This window comes from Equus caballus, chromosome 23 (genome assembly GCF_041296265.1).
Source record: "Equus caballus isolate H_3958 breed thoroughbred chromosome 23, TB-T2T, whole genome shotgun sequence".
Taxonomy (NCBI): Eukaryota; Metazoa; Chordata; class Mammalia; order Perissodactyla; family Equidae; genus Equus; species Equus caballus.
The window spans coordinates 54,102,445-54,117,778 of record NC_091706.1 but is presented as its reverse complement, the minus strand read 5'-3'; the positions used below and the strand labels follow the sequence as shown (position 1 = coordinate 54,117,778).

At 45.8% G+C, this 15,334-nt stretch overlaps 1 protein-coding gene across 15 annotated transcripts in view; it reads right to left on the bottom strand.

Annotated features, from left to right (window-relative positions):
• LOC100065486 (S-methyl-5'-thioadenosine phosphorylase) overlaps nucleotides 1-15,334 on the bottom strand; it is a 48,308-nt gene that overhangs the window by 15,982 nt on the left and 16,992 nt on the right. For 5 of the 15 annotated variants that reach the window (XM_070248889.1, XM_070248887.1, XM_070248896.1 and 2 more), the window contains 2 exons: nucleotides 9,854-10,021; nucleotides 9,486-9,532 (listed from right to left, as the gene is read on the bottom strand). The gene's annotated coding sequence lies outside the window, so the exon portion shown is untranslated. Of the gene's footprint in view, nucleotides 1-66; nucleotides 243-5,257; nucleotides 5,428-5,531; nucleotides 5,654-6,234; nucleotides 9,533-9,853; nucleotides 10,022-15,334 lie in introns of all 15 variants that reach the window. The other 10 variants (XM_070248890.1, XM_070248886.1, XM_070248897.1 and 7 more) reach the window with 4 other exon arrangements.

The following is a 15,334-nucleotide window of genomic DNA, read 5'->3' as shown; positions in this document are numbered from 1 at the left end:
TGATCTCTCTACACCTCAGTTTATACCAGTTTTCTCCTATTGAAAATGAAGAATAATGCCACCTACCTTATATGGTCATGTGAAGACTGAATGAGAACACATGAAGCAAGTGCCCAGCACTAGGAACGACCGTTCATGGAAACCTGCTTCTGTGCCTCAGCTGCCAACCGTGGAGCAGGACCCGTGTACGGGCCTCAAGGGGACCCCAAAAACTGCGTGCGGTTGTCCAACAGGGATATGTGCTAAGAAAAGATAGTGTACAAATCAACAAAAAACTGCCAAGGAAGAGTGAAGGAGACAAAATCATGCTGTGAACTGTCAAGAGAAAGGAGGTCAAGACAGTCAAGGAGAGAACACTGGGCCTTTCAGACACAGACAGGAGGAAAGCCCAGAGAAAGAAAGGCTGGTGGGTTGTTTCTGGATCAAGATCCTTAAATCGGCTCAAAGACAGCCATTTGCTAATATTTTTCCTTTGAGGAAATGTTGAGTTGCAAAGAAATTGAGGGAAAACACCCGTCCCCCAGGAGAAGCTGGCCTCCGAGGAGCCCGGCGCAAGTCCACACCAGCCCCAGCGTGCAGGAACGTGAGTCAGTTCACTGGCAGGGCAGGGCCGACGGCTGCTCCTAAGGAGTGTGGTTTAGGGGAACTGATTCTGCTCGCACCACTTAAAAACTACCCAAACAGGAACGTGCATGGACAGGGACAATTTTGGGAAACCAAACTAAAAGGTTCTCCCACGCCACCTTTTCCTTAAAGCCTGAGCTCTGAGGGAAAGAGGAGGGGCCCTAAGGAGCAAGTCTGTCACAGCCACCTGGACACGTTAGTCCTACAGCTACAATTTACCCTCCAGGGATGTTCGTCCACACACAGATAACAGGGCCCCCAGATGTGACCGGAGTACGGTTCATACAAACCAGAAACTGAAAACAACCAAACTCCCCACTGGGCAGGCTGCTTAAATCAATCCCATCCCCAACCATGGAGCAGTGTGGGGCTGTCAGCAAGGATGCGATGGGTGTCTGACCACAGGGATGGGAAGCTAAGAGCTATGACTAAAAGGGAAGGCAAGTTGTAAACTAGTACAGAATAAAAGGACAAATCGTTCTTCTTCTAGAATTTATATATAGGCACACAAACACAGATTTTCTTTGTGTTAAAAATATATAAACAGTATACACCATAGACTGTTTCATGAGGTGCTTGATTGAGTTATTGAGACAGCTTGGAGACTCTTCTAGATCAGCACATAACAAATCTACTCAATTTGTTTAAAATGCTGCACAGAATCCCGTGGATAGACCAGAATATTTAGTTATCACACAACGAATGGGTAATTGAACATGCTCCCACCAGTGTCTCTGCATGAGCTCCCTGGTGCATGGGGCTCTCAAGAAACCAAAAGAAGGAGCCGTGTGGGTTAATGGACAGGCACATTTTAAAGTCTGACAGAGATCACCAAATTGCCCTTTGAAGGCCAGCAGCAAGGCCCAGCCCCTCCTGCAACATAGGAGGGTTTTGCTTTTCACCATATACCCTCCAACATGATTTACAGTTTATTTTATTACAAACATCAATTACTATTTAAACACTTTGAAACACAGATATGCACATTGGATAGCATGCTAGTTTTAGCATACATTAGAACACCAAAGACAAGTAAAAGAAAGGAAACAATTGGATGGAGATGGCATAAATATTTAGGGCCAAATCACCGACTGGTTAGATCAAAAGGCTATTTATACCCTAGGCAATCTGCAAACTTTCAAGGTTAACAGGATTAACGATGAGCTCCCTAAATCCCTAGGTGTATGTGTGTGTGGGGTTATGCACACACACATTTACGGACAGTGCTGTCGTGAGTACGTTTATAAATGAAAGGTCAAATCCTGGAAGATTTGGGTCACGGAGTCAGGCACAAAGGGTCCTCATCTAGAGGAGGAAGGTGGGCACTTAGCCAGGGAAAGGAAGAGAGAGAGTTTAAAACTATGGTAGGGAGAAGTAGAGGAAGTTTTGATGTGAACAGCAACAAATTAAGAAATGGAATGAGTCTTTTCTATTAACCAGAACGACCGAAAGGTTACGAATTTGGACCATCATCATTAGGACCCTCCCACTGCTCCGATCTAAGGAGTCCCCCTAACTGCCTGTGATGCCAAACGAATAGAGAAAAACCAATTGGTGTTGATATCCCAAGGAGGCAACACTGCTCAATAAACAGGGAACACAGTGTTCCCTTCTTATTTTCTATTCTTTTTCATGAGGTCTCGCTCAACACAGCATGAAGAGCGGTCATACAAGAACAACGTCCCAGCTCTGACACAGGTGGTCACAGTGTCTTTGGGCCTCAGTTTTCTCATCAGGAAAGGGGATAATAAGGTATGTGGGATGCCTCCTAGTGCTGTGATAAAGGACTATAAAAGCACTTACTAGTTTCTTACGCAGCTTTGTTCCCACAGTAGAGTATCATGGACAGTGCTCCACGGCAACATACAGAGCTTTAACAAATCCTGTCACAGCTTCATGACATCCCACGGGATGCTTGTTCAACCACTGCCTTAGGCTGCTCATCCAGGAAACACTATGCACACGTGTCTAGAAAAATGCACTGTTTGGTGCTTTTATTCTTAGGATTCTGAACCGCAAAAGCAGAAGGCTGGTTGGAGAGGCATGTGTATTTTAAACTTCCATAACGTGTCAGTGTCTAAAAAGGGGGTTCTAACCATCTCTTCGAGCAATAGGTATGTGAGTGTTAATTATCCAGGGCCTAACAGTATCTGACACTTTGAAAGAGCTCAATATTCTCTTTCACTTCAGAATTATCCAGAAACAACTTGACTTCATGTCCAGAAGACCAGATGTGGCCAGATAGTAAACTTGAGTATTTCCCTGGGGAGAAGGAAATGAGCAGGGATACTCAGAACAGAAGCAATGGAAGAAACCACCACAAAGGCAAGAAGATATTTTTAAGTACGTGTCAAAGATCCTCAGCATCAGTGACAGGAGGAACTTGGAAAGCATTCATCCAGTTCCAGGAGGAGCTGAGGTCTCGGCGCAGACAGCGTGTTAGCACATCCCTTCTCCCCGGACTGAGCTGCTAGTTTGGAAGTCTGGGTGCGAGTTGATGCTGATCCCTGCTCAGATACAACCCGAGGGGCAGATTCCGGGGCGAGTCCCCCCAGAGGGCAGCACATACTTGCTTTCCAGCACTCTTGTGCCCGTATCTTCGTTTCTGTTACATTTTCAGGGAGCAGTATGGAAACCAGCTTTGAGGGGAGACAAGCTGGAGAGGAGCGTTAAGTGAAGAAGTGACATGGATGAGGGCTGTGGGGATAGAGAAGAGAGGGTGGATTCAAGGCACGTGCAGGCATGACGTGGAGAGACTCTGGATGTAGGGATGACACGGATCCACAGCAATGACCACCAGGTTGATGGCAGTGCCTCGGAATTACCAACTGAGCAAGTTACCAAAGAGAGGAGGAGGAGCTGGGGGGAGGGGGTTAGAGGCCAACTAAGAGGATAATTTAATCCTGAAGACAAAGTGTGAGGTATCCTTGGGACCTTGTCCTCTATCTTGTAGCCAGTGTGGGTCTCGAGGGGCACATGGAGCTGGAAGTCTACATGTGAGGCGTGGCTGAGGTCACAGACTAACCCGAATTCAGACCCCACAGGTCTCACTTACTAGCAAATGATCAATATTTCTGTGATTAAGTTTCCTCAACTATAAACTGGAAAAACCATCCTTGATGCTGTGAATGGGATTGACTGATTTGTGGCACCTAGTAGGAACTCAAAAACTGGGAGCTTATGAGCATTTTGAATGACACTAAGGATATGCGGTGAGGAGGTGACAACAGAACAGCCTGGGGAACAGACCACAGGAAGAGTCAACCTCACACGGGAGGTAGCTGCCCCCACTTCTGGGACAGCTAAATACAGGAAGATGACAAAGGACAGGAATGCATGTAACTGGTCAAAGGGAGGGAGGAGGAAGAAGGTGAGTCCACGCCTAATAGTGTGTTGTCTTGTCAAGAGCAACAGACTCAACGAAGAGCGAAGGAGACGGGCAGGAAGCTGTGAGAGAGCACTCAGGGTTTCAAACAGCTGCCGACAGGAATGGGAGAAAGCTAAGCACAGGCTTCCTGTGCAATTCTTCACCATAAACCTCCATTTCCATGATAAGAATCCATCCTCTGCCCAAAACATTAAAAGACTGATGAGGACAGAAGTGTCATCAGAGCACATCTGGAGCTCTGAGGCCAGTCCTTGAAAGGGGTGGGGGAGGGGAACTTTGCACCAAACAAGGCGGGGGAAGCCCGAAGCAGGGCAGTGCCTTTGCAAGGGGCAAACACTGACATAATCCCTCACCACCGTGTTTACAGCGGGACTTTCCTGATGAGTAAGCCCACATCAGCAGCCGAAGCTCACCCCAACCCCCCCACTCTCCCAATTCTAGCAAGACACTAATTCTCTCAAGAGGGTGAATTCCTAAGAGTTCATCTCAGGAATCAATCCAACCCCTCATTTAGCAGATGAGAGACTAAGCGACAAAGGAATTTGGGGGCAGAGCCAGGAAAGCATTGTGGACGTCCTCACTTCCAAGCTGGGGCTTCCTCTGCTGCATTCTCCAAGCAGAACCTAACCCGGGCCCAGGCACAACAGGCCAACGTGTCAACCGCACTTTGAAGAAAACACCTGGCATTAGGAATTACACCTGCTTTCTTAATCTTAATTTTTTGGTCATATTTTTCTCATTGTAAAAATAACACAAAACCTTTATCTACAAAAAATTCCTGACAAAGGGCATTATTAAAAAGTAAGAATCTCATTCTTGTCCTTACAGATGATGTTAGCTAGCCTCACCTTGAGATATTTCTGATAGTGACAGAAGCAGTTTGAGAGATCATACTAGTCTCTATCTTGTTTTTAACTTAATATAATGTGGGCGTCTTCCCAATCAGGTCACAGATCTAGTTGTTCCTTTCAATACATGCATGATAAATATGGTGAATTGAATTCCTTTCAATGATAGTCATCAGGAATGATGTTGAAGAGGAGAAAGGTCACGTGTGGAAATGGCTGGAATCCCCTGCCCACGTGTGCCTTGCATGACATGGACAGTTAGTGGTTTGGGGTGAAAGAAATGCCATACAGTCAGTCCTCTCACACAGACAAATGACTCCCTACAAGTATCTGACAGTAACTGGGTTCAACAATGCAGGGTGTGTGCAAGGAAGGAAAACGGGAGGAGACAACGTGCCTCATGCTGTGAAAAAGCAGCTGGTGGGGAAACAGGCGTCTTGCTCCCGCTGCAAAGTTCTCATCAGAAATCACTTGTACGCTCCACTGGATACTGCATCACTAAGGTCAGGCTCTAAGAGTGGGGTGGGTATCTGATGTGAGAGACAGTCACACCTTCCAGCTGCAAGGCTGAAAAGTAAAAACAAAACAGAAGCCAAGTGACTGCAATGTCCTGCTTCTAACTTTCCCAAGTCTTGCCTCAGAATTGGGTGAGGCTTCCCCAGGGCCCTCACCATGCCACAGGCAGGGATGTGCTTCCTCAGAGCCTTTTGCAGAAAGAAGAGTCACCACTGGGAGAGGAGGTAACAGCAACCACCCAGCACATAAGGAGACAGGCGGCTCTCCCAGCTGCTCCCTGGACGGCGGCAAATAGTCAGGCATGGAAGACCAGAAGGCACGAGATGGAAGCAGATATACAACCCAAGAGAATAACAACCTAAAAAGCCTTATGGGACCTGAGAGCAGCTGAGCTTTCAGAATGCTGGCTCCATTTCACGTGGCAAAGCTAAGGCTGGGGAGGGAAATCGACTTTGACTCCCTTATGAGGTCTTTCTTTCTCCCCCATTCACCGTCTTGCTTCACTTCCCCACAGGCGACACTGTGAGTGCCAGGTGTAGCCTGCACACACAAGGGTGTGTACCACGGGAGAAGAAACCCCAAGTTATGAATCTTGCAGTGTCTCCCTTATGAGATCCTTTTCAAGTATAAATAGCCCACAACAATAGGACAGACGAAAGGGCAGACAAATTCTTTCCCAAGCTCACATGGACCGTAGAATGACTGTCAAGAAGTAGAACAAGTCCCATTCTTAACCACGTTCCAACATCAGTTGCCAAATGCCTTGTGGCTCTGACAATGGGGACGTCCACCAAGGCAGAAGAAACAGATTAATTAAACCCAGTACAGCAGGAGGTGTACGGCACTGAAGAAACTCACTGTGGACGATCCTCCAGCACGTTCTTGATAGGAATTGTATTTTTAACTTCTGGTTGGTGAATAACACAGCACATGGAGCCCAGGACCCAGGGCGAGGGAAGTCAAGAAACCTGTCACTGTGCGATAAGAACGGGAAAGCGACAAAAGCGGCACATGCTTTTGGTGTTTAAATTCTAGATCGAGACCTATTTTGCTTTCCACAGCTGCTCTAATCACAAACAAACGAAGGTTATTTTCACTTTAAATATTAGCTAAGGCATTTCTTTGCACATCTGAGAAACAGATGCCAGGACTGACTGCACACACCCAGAAGTACCTGGAACCGCGCCCTCCCCACCTGTCTGCTGTCCCGCTCTCTCCAGGTCAGTCACACCCAGGATCCCCCTGTCCTCGGCCAGGCTTTCAACTTTTCACAGGACGGAAGTGGCATGAAAGAAAAAAATGATTTTCAGAAGAGAATGACCTCATTTTCTTAAGAGAGCTTTCCAGCCTGTCAGATTCCTTCAAGGGTACATTTCATTTTTAGAGTAGAAATCTAACGTTTTTGAAAACAACCATAAAAATTAGAGCCTCCTGTCACTCTGAATCTTAACGACCTCTAAGGTACGCTCGGCATGGCTGATGCACCCGGTTGGTGTCCTTTCCTCTGCGCTGGGCACTAAGGGTGGAGAGAGCGACAGGCTTTAGTCCTGTCATCTATTAAATAAAGAACCATATTATTCCATTCTGATTCCTTATCACAGATTTCTGGCAGAGAGATTAAAACAATCCCTCTAGCATTTGAAGGCCACTTTCGGACAAGGATTTTTCCCTAAGATGATGCTGGCAGTTAGAGCGACAGGCAGATGTGTGTTTCCAGATCCGTGGCTGGAGAAGAATCCAGAGGTAGCACAGAGAAGAGGGGGCAGAGAGACATTGCAGTTCAACTTGATTCTGAAGAGGGGACCGAGGCCCACACAGGTCAAGAGACTTGCCTGAGGCCAAACAGGCCCAGGACAAAACCTCCTGATCCAGTGCCCCTGCCCTGTGGCCGTAACCCCCTGGGCAGCTTGGCAGACCACTGCAATTCTATCAGACACGCTGAAGCCGTGGGGGTGGCCGGGTCCTCGGGCTACAAACCATACAGCCTCTGGAGCTCACCATCCCAGGCCCGGTGAGGGCACCAAGTGCATGGACCTGGTGCCCATCTCCACACACCGAGACGCACTTTGTTCAAAAATGTGCCATCAGTATACCACATGTAGGGCATTACTCACAAGGCAAAAAGCTGATTCTCCTCTCCCCTGAGCCATTCAACATACTCACGGTGAATCACGTACGTGCCCAAGCCTGGTTAACTGCAAAACATGCGGCTCAACCAGTGGCAGTCTCATTTAGAAGACGCTGTCCATTAGCAATAGGACATGAGACACATACGTAATTTTAAATTTTCTAGCAGCCACATTAAAAAAGTATGAGAAACAGGTAAAATTGGCTTTAATATTTCATCTAACCTAACACATCCAAAATGTTATCACTGCACTTTGTAACCAACATAAAATATGAGATTTCATTCTAAATAGTATTCCCTGAGGGATCCTCCTTTTAACAGATCTTTTCTTCTGTTGTTACCAAATGATGTTAACTACTGCACCCCTCTGGCCAACATGTCCAAATTGAAAACAATGGCACCCATTTATTGGGCGGGTTACACTTACTAGATCGCAGAAAGGTACTTGCTAGAGACTCTTAACTCCCCACACAAGATGAAAGAGGCAGCTTATCCACACAGCACATAAGAGAAAACAGAAACTGCAGGAGTTGAAGGTCCCACAGCTGTGAAGTGCCAAGACAGAATGAATCCAGATCTGTGGGCCACACCCGTGCTCCTTCTAGTCAACATCTTTCTGCCCCAACTGCTTTCTTGAAAGCGCCAGCACGTGAACCATCTACATTTACTACACGTGAGAAAGATCAGGGAAATGCAACAATGTACAGTTATACCACATAAGTAACGAATTAATCCCAGGCTTAGGACCCAATCAGATTTTCTTTCTGGTATCGTATATAACACTTTACAAATCTGATCATTCTGAATATGGAGTTCTGTACTCTACTTTATTAAACAACCATATTAAAACCATTTTCTTTCTTTTTGAGGAAGATTAGCCCTGAGCTAACATCTGCTGCCAATCCTCCTCTTTTGCCAGAGGATACTGGCCCTGAGTTAACATCCATGCCCATCTTCCCCTACTTTATATGTGGGACGCCTGCTCCAGCATGAGTTGACAAGCAGTGTGTAGGTCCACACCCAGGATCCAAACCAGCGAACCCCGGGGTGCCGAAGAGGAACGTGTGAACTTAACTTCTGCGCCACTGGGCCAGCCCTGAAAGCCATTTTCTTAAGTTGTTATCTCCAAACATATGGACTTTGACAGCCATAGAGATTACATCAAGAACTCCAACCTCCCTCTCCCTTTGAACAATCACGTTCATTCAATCACTCAAAAACTACTGACTGAGCAACCAGAGGCCAGACCTTGTCATGGGTGTTAGGGACAAAGTGACGAATAGGACAGAGAGGGTCTTTGCCTCCACGTGGCTTGTATTCTAGAGGGGAAGAGGGATAACACATATGTAGCATCAAGTGCTAAAAAATAACAGGAAAAATGATAGGTGGGAGGGGGTTGTAATGCTTTTCGTCTAAGCCCATTATTTATTAGATTGAACCACATGAAATTGCTGAACCACTTCTTGACATACAGAATGGGCAATTTCACATGGTTCAACTGAATAGTTTCATTCCACTGGGCAATGATCAAGGACACTCCTGATGAACTAAAAATTATAACTACCACTTTCCCTTGTGATTTCTTCAACTACAGAAAAAGCCCAGGATCTTGGCAGTCTATTACTGTTGAAGTTTTTGGTAAAGGAACATTAATATATTACCTGTGCAATTAATTAACAAAACATCCCTTGCTCCTAAATCTACTGACAGATCTTAACATCATGAAAAGACACCCAGGCATTCTGTGCCTCCTGATACGATGCAGAAGGGAGGACGTCTGCCAAGAATTCAAAGCTGGTTCTGCTCAAGCCTCCAGAGCTGACCACTGGCTTACAGCAAACACTGAGGACAAGGGAAGACCCAAAATGACACTGAAGGATGCAGTCAGTAAAATCCAGAATGTGGGGACTCTACAGGACAAAAAGAAAAAAAGGGGGTAGAAACGTCCAGACTTTTCGAAAAGGCTTATTAATAAGCTCACATGTATAATGAGTGGATCTCCTCTGGACTCTCATCTGAACAAAGCAACTGTAAATAAAAAAAAGTCTGTGAGACAACATGGAAAAGGACAGAGCTGCCTAGACCCCCAATACTAAGGAAACACTAAGTAATTTGCTTGTTTTTAAAGAGTTCTTATATTTTAAAGTTACAAACTGCAGTGAACTGATAAATGTTAAAGCTGGGAATTAGGAACTTGAGATTTTTATTCTGTGTATGTTAAAATACTCCCACAGTAACAAACTTAAAGCAGCTCTCTGGGTCTGCCCCCTCCCCCAGGTGCCCACACATCGCCCATCGGAGCTGGGGATGCTCTTCCAGGAGCCTCAAGCCTCTCAGATGACTGCTCACCTGTCGATGAACTGGTCGATAATGACGATGTCTCCGGGCCGAATCTCCTCCCTCAAGGAACCGCAGGCGGTGGTGACGATCACGTGAGTGCAGCCTTCCTCCTTCAGAGCCCAGATGTTCGCCCGGTAGTTGACTTCTGAGGGCATGATGCTATGCTGCCTCCCGTGCCTGTGGGAGGGACAGGAAATATGGTAGGGAGTGAGAGGGCATTTTAACACTGTTAGAGAAGAAAATTAACCTACAGCAGTGCCTTCCGGCCCTTCAGCCAAAGCACTTCCACTGGCAGAGGAAGAATGAGAAGGTCGGGCAATGACTAGCCCACTGTGAGTAGAAACTACTCGGTCTTAGGCGCACGCCAGCTGTACATTCTACGGATTTATTTTCCTGTCAAGAGTAGGTAATAACTTAATCAGAATTCACTCTCCAGGAAGATGTGCTGTCTCTGTCCTGGGGGGCACCAAACACCCCAGAATCTGGGGCATCTGGCCTCACACGAGCCATGAAACAACAAGACATGCCACTGAAGAAAGATACAAAATAGAAACAGAAACTCAAGTTTCCAGCTGAATCTCTCCATTCCTTTCTGTCTGATCACCTAACTAAGTTAACGATTCATTTAAAACATTAGAGTCCCCAGTTGTTTATGATGACATTAGAAGGTTTTGTCGAAAAGCCGATCACCTCACGCGTGACCACTGTTATGGGCTGAACTGTGTCCCCCCAAACTCCTACGGTGAAGTCCTGAACCCCAGTGCATCAGAATGTGACTGTATTCGGAGACGGGGTCTTGAAAGAGGTAATTAAGTTAAAATGAGCTTATTAGGGTGGGCCCCACCCCAACACCAATGGTGTCTTCAGTAGAGGAGGAAATCTGGACACACACAGAGGGAAGGACACGTGGAGACACAGGGAGAAGATGGCCATCTGCGAGCCAAAGAGGCAGGCCCGGGACACATCTTCGCTCCGGCCCTCAGAAGGATGCAGGCTGCTGACACCTTCGTCATGGGCTTCCGGCCTCCAGAACTGTGAGGAAACAACTTCTTTCCAACCAGCCTGTGCTCCTTTATAACGGCAGCTTCGGAAAAGCTAATGAAACCACCAATGATTCCTGTCACACTTCAAATAAAATCCAAACATCCTACACCCACGGCCCTCACGCCATGTGGGCACCAGTCTACTAATGGCACCTCGGCCCGTTTTTATCCCTTCCTGTCCCAACTCAGCTCACTGGCTTCTCGCTGCTCATCCATGCTCATTCCTGCTCAGGCCTCCTCACGTCACAGCTCCAGTGTCACCTCCTCAGAGAAGCGCTTTCCATGACCACTGCGTGTAAGTCACACCACTATCCCATGACCTTGTTTTTCTTTCTAGCATCCATCAGCAACTGAAACTTTTCCTTTTCAGTGTCCGTCTTTCCCACTAGAATCAGCCCCGAGAGGGTGAAGCCCCTGTCTGTCTCCTTGCTGGTACCTCGAACAGGAGCTGCCATGTGTAGCTCAATTTTCTGGACAAACAAATGTGTTTGGTGGCAATTCTTTGAGCACTTAAACACACACACGTACACCCAGAGCATCAGTAAACAGCCAGTAAAGGGAACCCAATTTCTAAGATTATTTCTAAAATTCACACATGTTAGATGGTTACTCACAAGCAGTATTTCACAAAGAGTTAAAATTATTCTTGGCTGCTTCACAAACTACAAATATCACACATGCTGTTCTAGCACAGGCAGGCCACGTGTCAAGAGTCCAGCGTCCTTCGCATGTGGGTAACGTGGAAACAGGTTCAAGGAAGTAACTGAACACAGAAAAATCTCACTGTGTACAATGATGATTAAAAGTGTGGGCTTTGGAGTAACAGTGCCTGGGTTCAAACCCCAGTTCTGCCACCTACTAGCCGTGTGACCTCATCAAAGCCACTCAGCTCTCTCGTCTCAATTTTTTTTTCATCTGTAAAACGCATAATAAAAATACCTGCACCACAGGGTTGTGTTTAAATATCCCTTGTATCATCCCATAGATACGTTTCTTTTCTTTTTAGATTTTCTTTCTCCTTCTTCTCTCCAAAGCCCCCCAGTACACAGTTGTAAGTTTTTTTTTAGTTGTGGGTCCTTCCAGCTGTGGCATGTGGGACAGCGCCCCAGCATGGCTTGATGAGTGGTGTCATGTCTGAGCCCAGGATCCGAACTGGCGAAACCCTGGGCCCCTGAAGCAGAGTGTGCAAACTTAACCACTCGGCAATGGGGCCGGCCCCTATAGACATATTTTAAAAGAAACTTTAATGTCTTTTCTGGTCACTGACAACAAAATTATTAAAAACACTGAAATAATTTGTATAGGGGCCGGGCCAGTGGCACAGCGGTTACATTAGCACGTTCCACTTCTCGGAAGCCCGGAATTCGCCAGTTCGGATCCCGGGTGAGGACATGGCACCGCTTGGCAAAAGCCATGCTGTGGGAGGCGTCCCAAGCATAAAGCAGAGGAAGATGGGCACGGATGTTAGCTCAGGGCCAGTCTTCCTCAAAAAAAAAAAATAACAATAATAATTTGTACATAATTTCACACTTTTTACCCTGAGATCACAGACGTCCTCTCAGAAGGTGGAGGCCTAGGAACATCCAGAAAGCACATTCATTTTTCTAAGACTGGACTCTAAAAGTCAGATTAGATTTTCAAAAGAAATTCAAACATCAAAAGTAGGTAAGAACCACTGCGTTAAAGGCTCAAACAGTTCACGGGGCAACACGCTTCCATCCAGTTGGCAGGAGTATCAAACTCTCCTCATGGGGCCAGGGCCACCCCACCAACTGTTTCCTCATAGAGTCTGGAAAAAATTAAGTGACTCTCCAGCAATGACCACAGACCAACAAAGAAGGTTGCCTGAAACTGACCCCGTGTGACCATCTGAAACTAAAATTTAGTTTTACGGCATTCAGCTGAGCTTTTTGTTTTTCTTGAGGTCATCCTGGCCTAACACTGTGTAAACTTCAGGTGTGCATGATTATATATCAGTTTCTGGATAGACTGCATTGTGCTCACCAACAACAGTTAAATTTTTATCCATCACTATACATATCAGCCCCTTTATCCCTTTCTCCCTCCTCCCACCCCATTCCCCTCTGGTAACCACTCATCTGTTCTCTTTTTCCATGTGTTTGTTTATCTTCCACATATGAGTGAAATCATATGGTCTTTCTCTGTCTGGCTTATCTCGCCTAACATAACACCCTCAAGGTCCATCCATGTGGTCACAATGGCATGATTTTTCTTTTGTTATGGCTGAGTAGTATTCCATTGTATATCTACACTACATCTTTATCCATTCATCAGTTGATGGGGACTTGGGCTGCTTCCAAGTCTTGGATACTGTGAATAATGCTGCAATGAACATGGCAGTGCATAAATCTCTTCATATTATTGATTTCATGTTCTCTGGATAAATACCCTGGAGTGGGATAGCTGAGTCATATGGTATTTCTACTTTTAATTTTTTGAGAAATCTCCATAGTGCTTTCCATAGTGGCTGCAACAGTTTGCATTCCCACTAGCAGTGTTTAAGTGATCCTTTTTATCCACAACCTCTCCAACATTTGTTATTTCTTGCCAACTATAGCCATTCTGACTGGTTTAGGGTGAAACCTCCTTGTGGTTTTGATTTGCATTTCCCTAATAATTAGTGATATTGAACATCTTTTCATGTGCCTGTTGGCCACTTGTATATCTTCTTTGGAAAAATCTCTATTCATATCCTCTGCCCATTTTTTGAATTGAATTCTTTGCTCTTATTTTGTTGAGTTCTCTGAGTTCTTTATATATTTTGGAAATCAACCGCTTGTCAGGTAGATGATTTGCAAATATTTTCTCCTAGTTGGTGGGCTGTCTTTTCATTTTGTTCAGTTTCCTTTCACTTGCAGAATCAGCGAAGCCATTTCTGTTTCAAAAACGCAGTGTGGAAGAGAGAGCCTAGGGTGGTTCCCAATTTTCATGCTCTGAATAACTCCTCCTCCTCAACTGCAGGGGGACCCAAGACTCACGTCCAACCAATAGAATACAGCAAATGTGCTGGGAGTCCTCCCATAGTCAGGCTCCACCTGGCCTGCACACACAAGAGACTTCCTGCTGGCCTTAGAGAAGCAAGCTGTTGTCATGTAAACTGCCCACGGAGAGGGCCACATGGCAGAGAAAGTGGACAGCCTCTGGGAGCTGAAGGCCTCAGTCCTATAACCCCAAGGAACTGAATTCTGCCACTGAACGAGGACCTGGAGCTCAAGATGAGAACAAGCTCTTGAATGATGTTGTGTGACCTTGAACAGAGGACTCAGCTAAGCTGTAACCACACTCTTGTTCACCTGGAAACTGTGCGACAATGTATACTATTTTAAGCTGCTAAATTTGTCATAATTTTTATGCCGCAATAGAAAGCTGAAACATGTAAGTCTGACTAATTTCTGTGTGATAAAAATAATTTGCCTCCTCTATAATACGGAACAGCACTAGCCTTGTCAAGAAAACAAGGGTGTGGACACCACAGGGAATCCATTTCAGGGACCAGAAAGCCACTCTCTGAAAACTTAGAACTATTGCCACGCAAGGGGTCATGAATGAAGCAGTTTTGCTTTTATCTTGTTAATTGGAAAAAGAAGAAGGAAAGAGAAACAGAAGAAAACATTTCTTCTTGTAGCTAGAACTGAAACCAGAGCTTCAACTGTAGTCAGACTCATCTTATCACTCACTGGATTATTCTAACCACTTTCTCACCCTAAGCTGGGGGGTGGCATGGGGGGTGGGTCTTGATCTCAAAAGTCAATAAAACTTCCCCAAACCCTAAGTGGTCAATCACGGTGACTAAGATGCCCTGGCTCCAGCAACGCATAAAATCTCATACCTGCATCACTACTCTTTCTAGAATTTAACTTAACTTTAAATTCTCCTTTAGTAACATTCAAAACGCTTTAAAATAACTTAGCTTGCAAGGAGGACACAATCAATGTTCTTTATCTTCCCCAAAATTAAGGCATCAGAAGGCTGCACATAATGAAAAATGGTTACAACTCAGTGAGTTGAAAACATACATATGAACGATTAAAAAGCTGCCATTTCAACGGTTGCACCACAACAGGATTCATGGAAACTTGGAGTCTAAAGACATACTTCAAAGAAGTAAAGAGTCTGGATTTGAGGATCAACTTGATCACCCCATCAGTCCTCACTGAGCCCTCTCTGAGCACAGAGAGTCGCCAGAAGGCTGCCCTGGTGCGTGGGGAGGTCCCCTTTAGTAAGAGCTCTTTGTAGCAAGCACTCCAGGGCACTCTGATGATACGATCGTCAAGTACACATGTGTCAAGGGTATCTGGCAGGTTCAAGAACAGGTGTGAAAGTGAAACGTGGGAAGGACAGGAGGCCCTTGTCATGGAATTCAGGAACTCAGCACTGGAAGTGTGTGCCATGTTACCCAGGTCTAAGATGGCCATGCGGTGAGCTG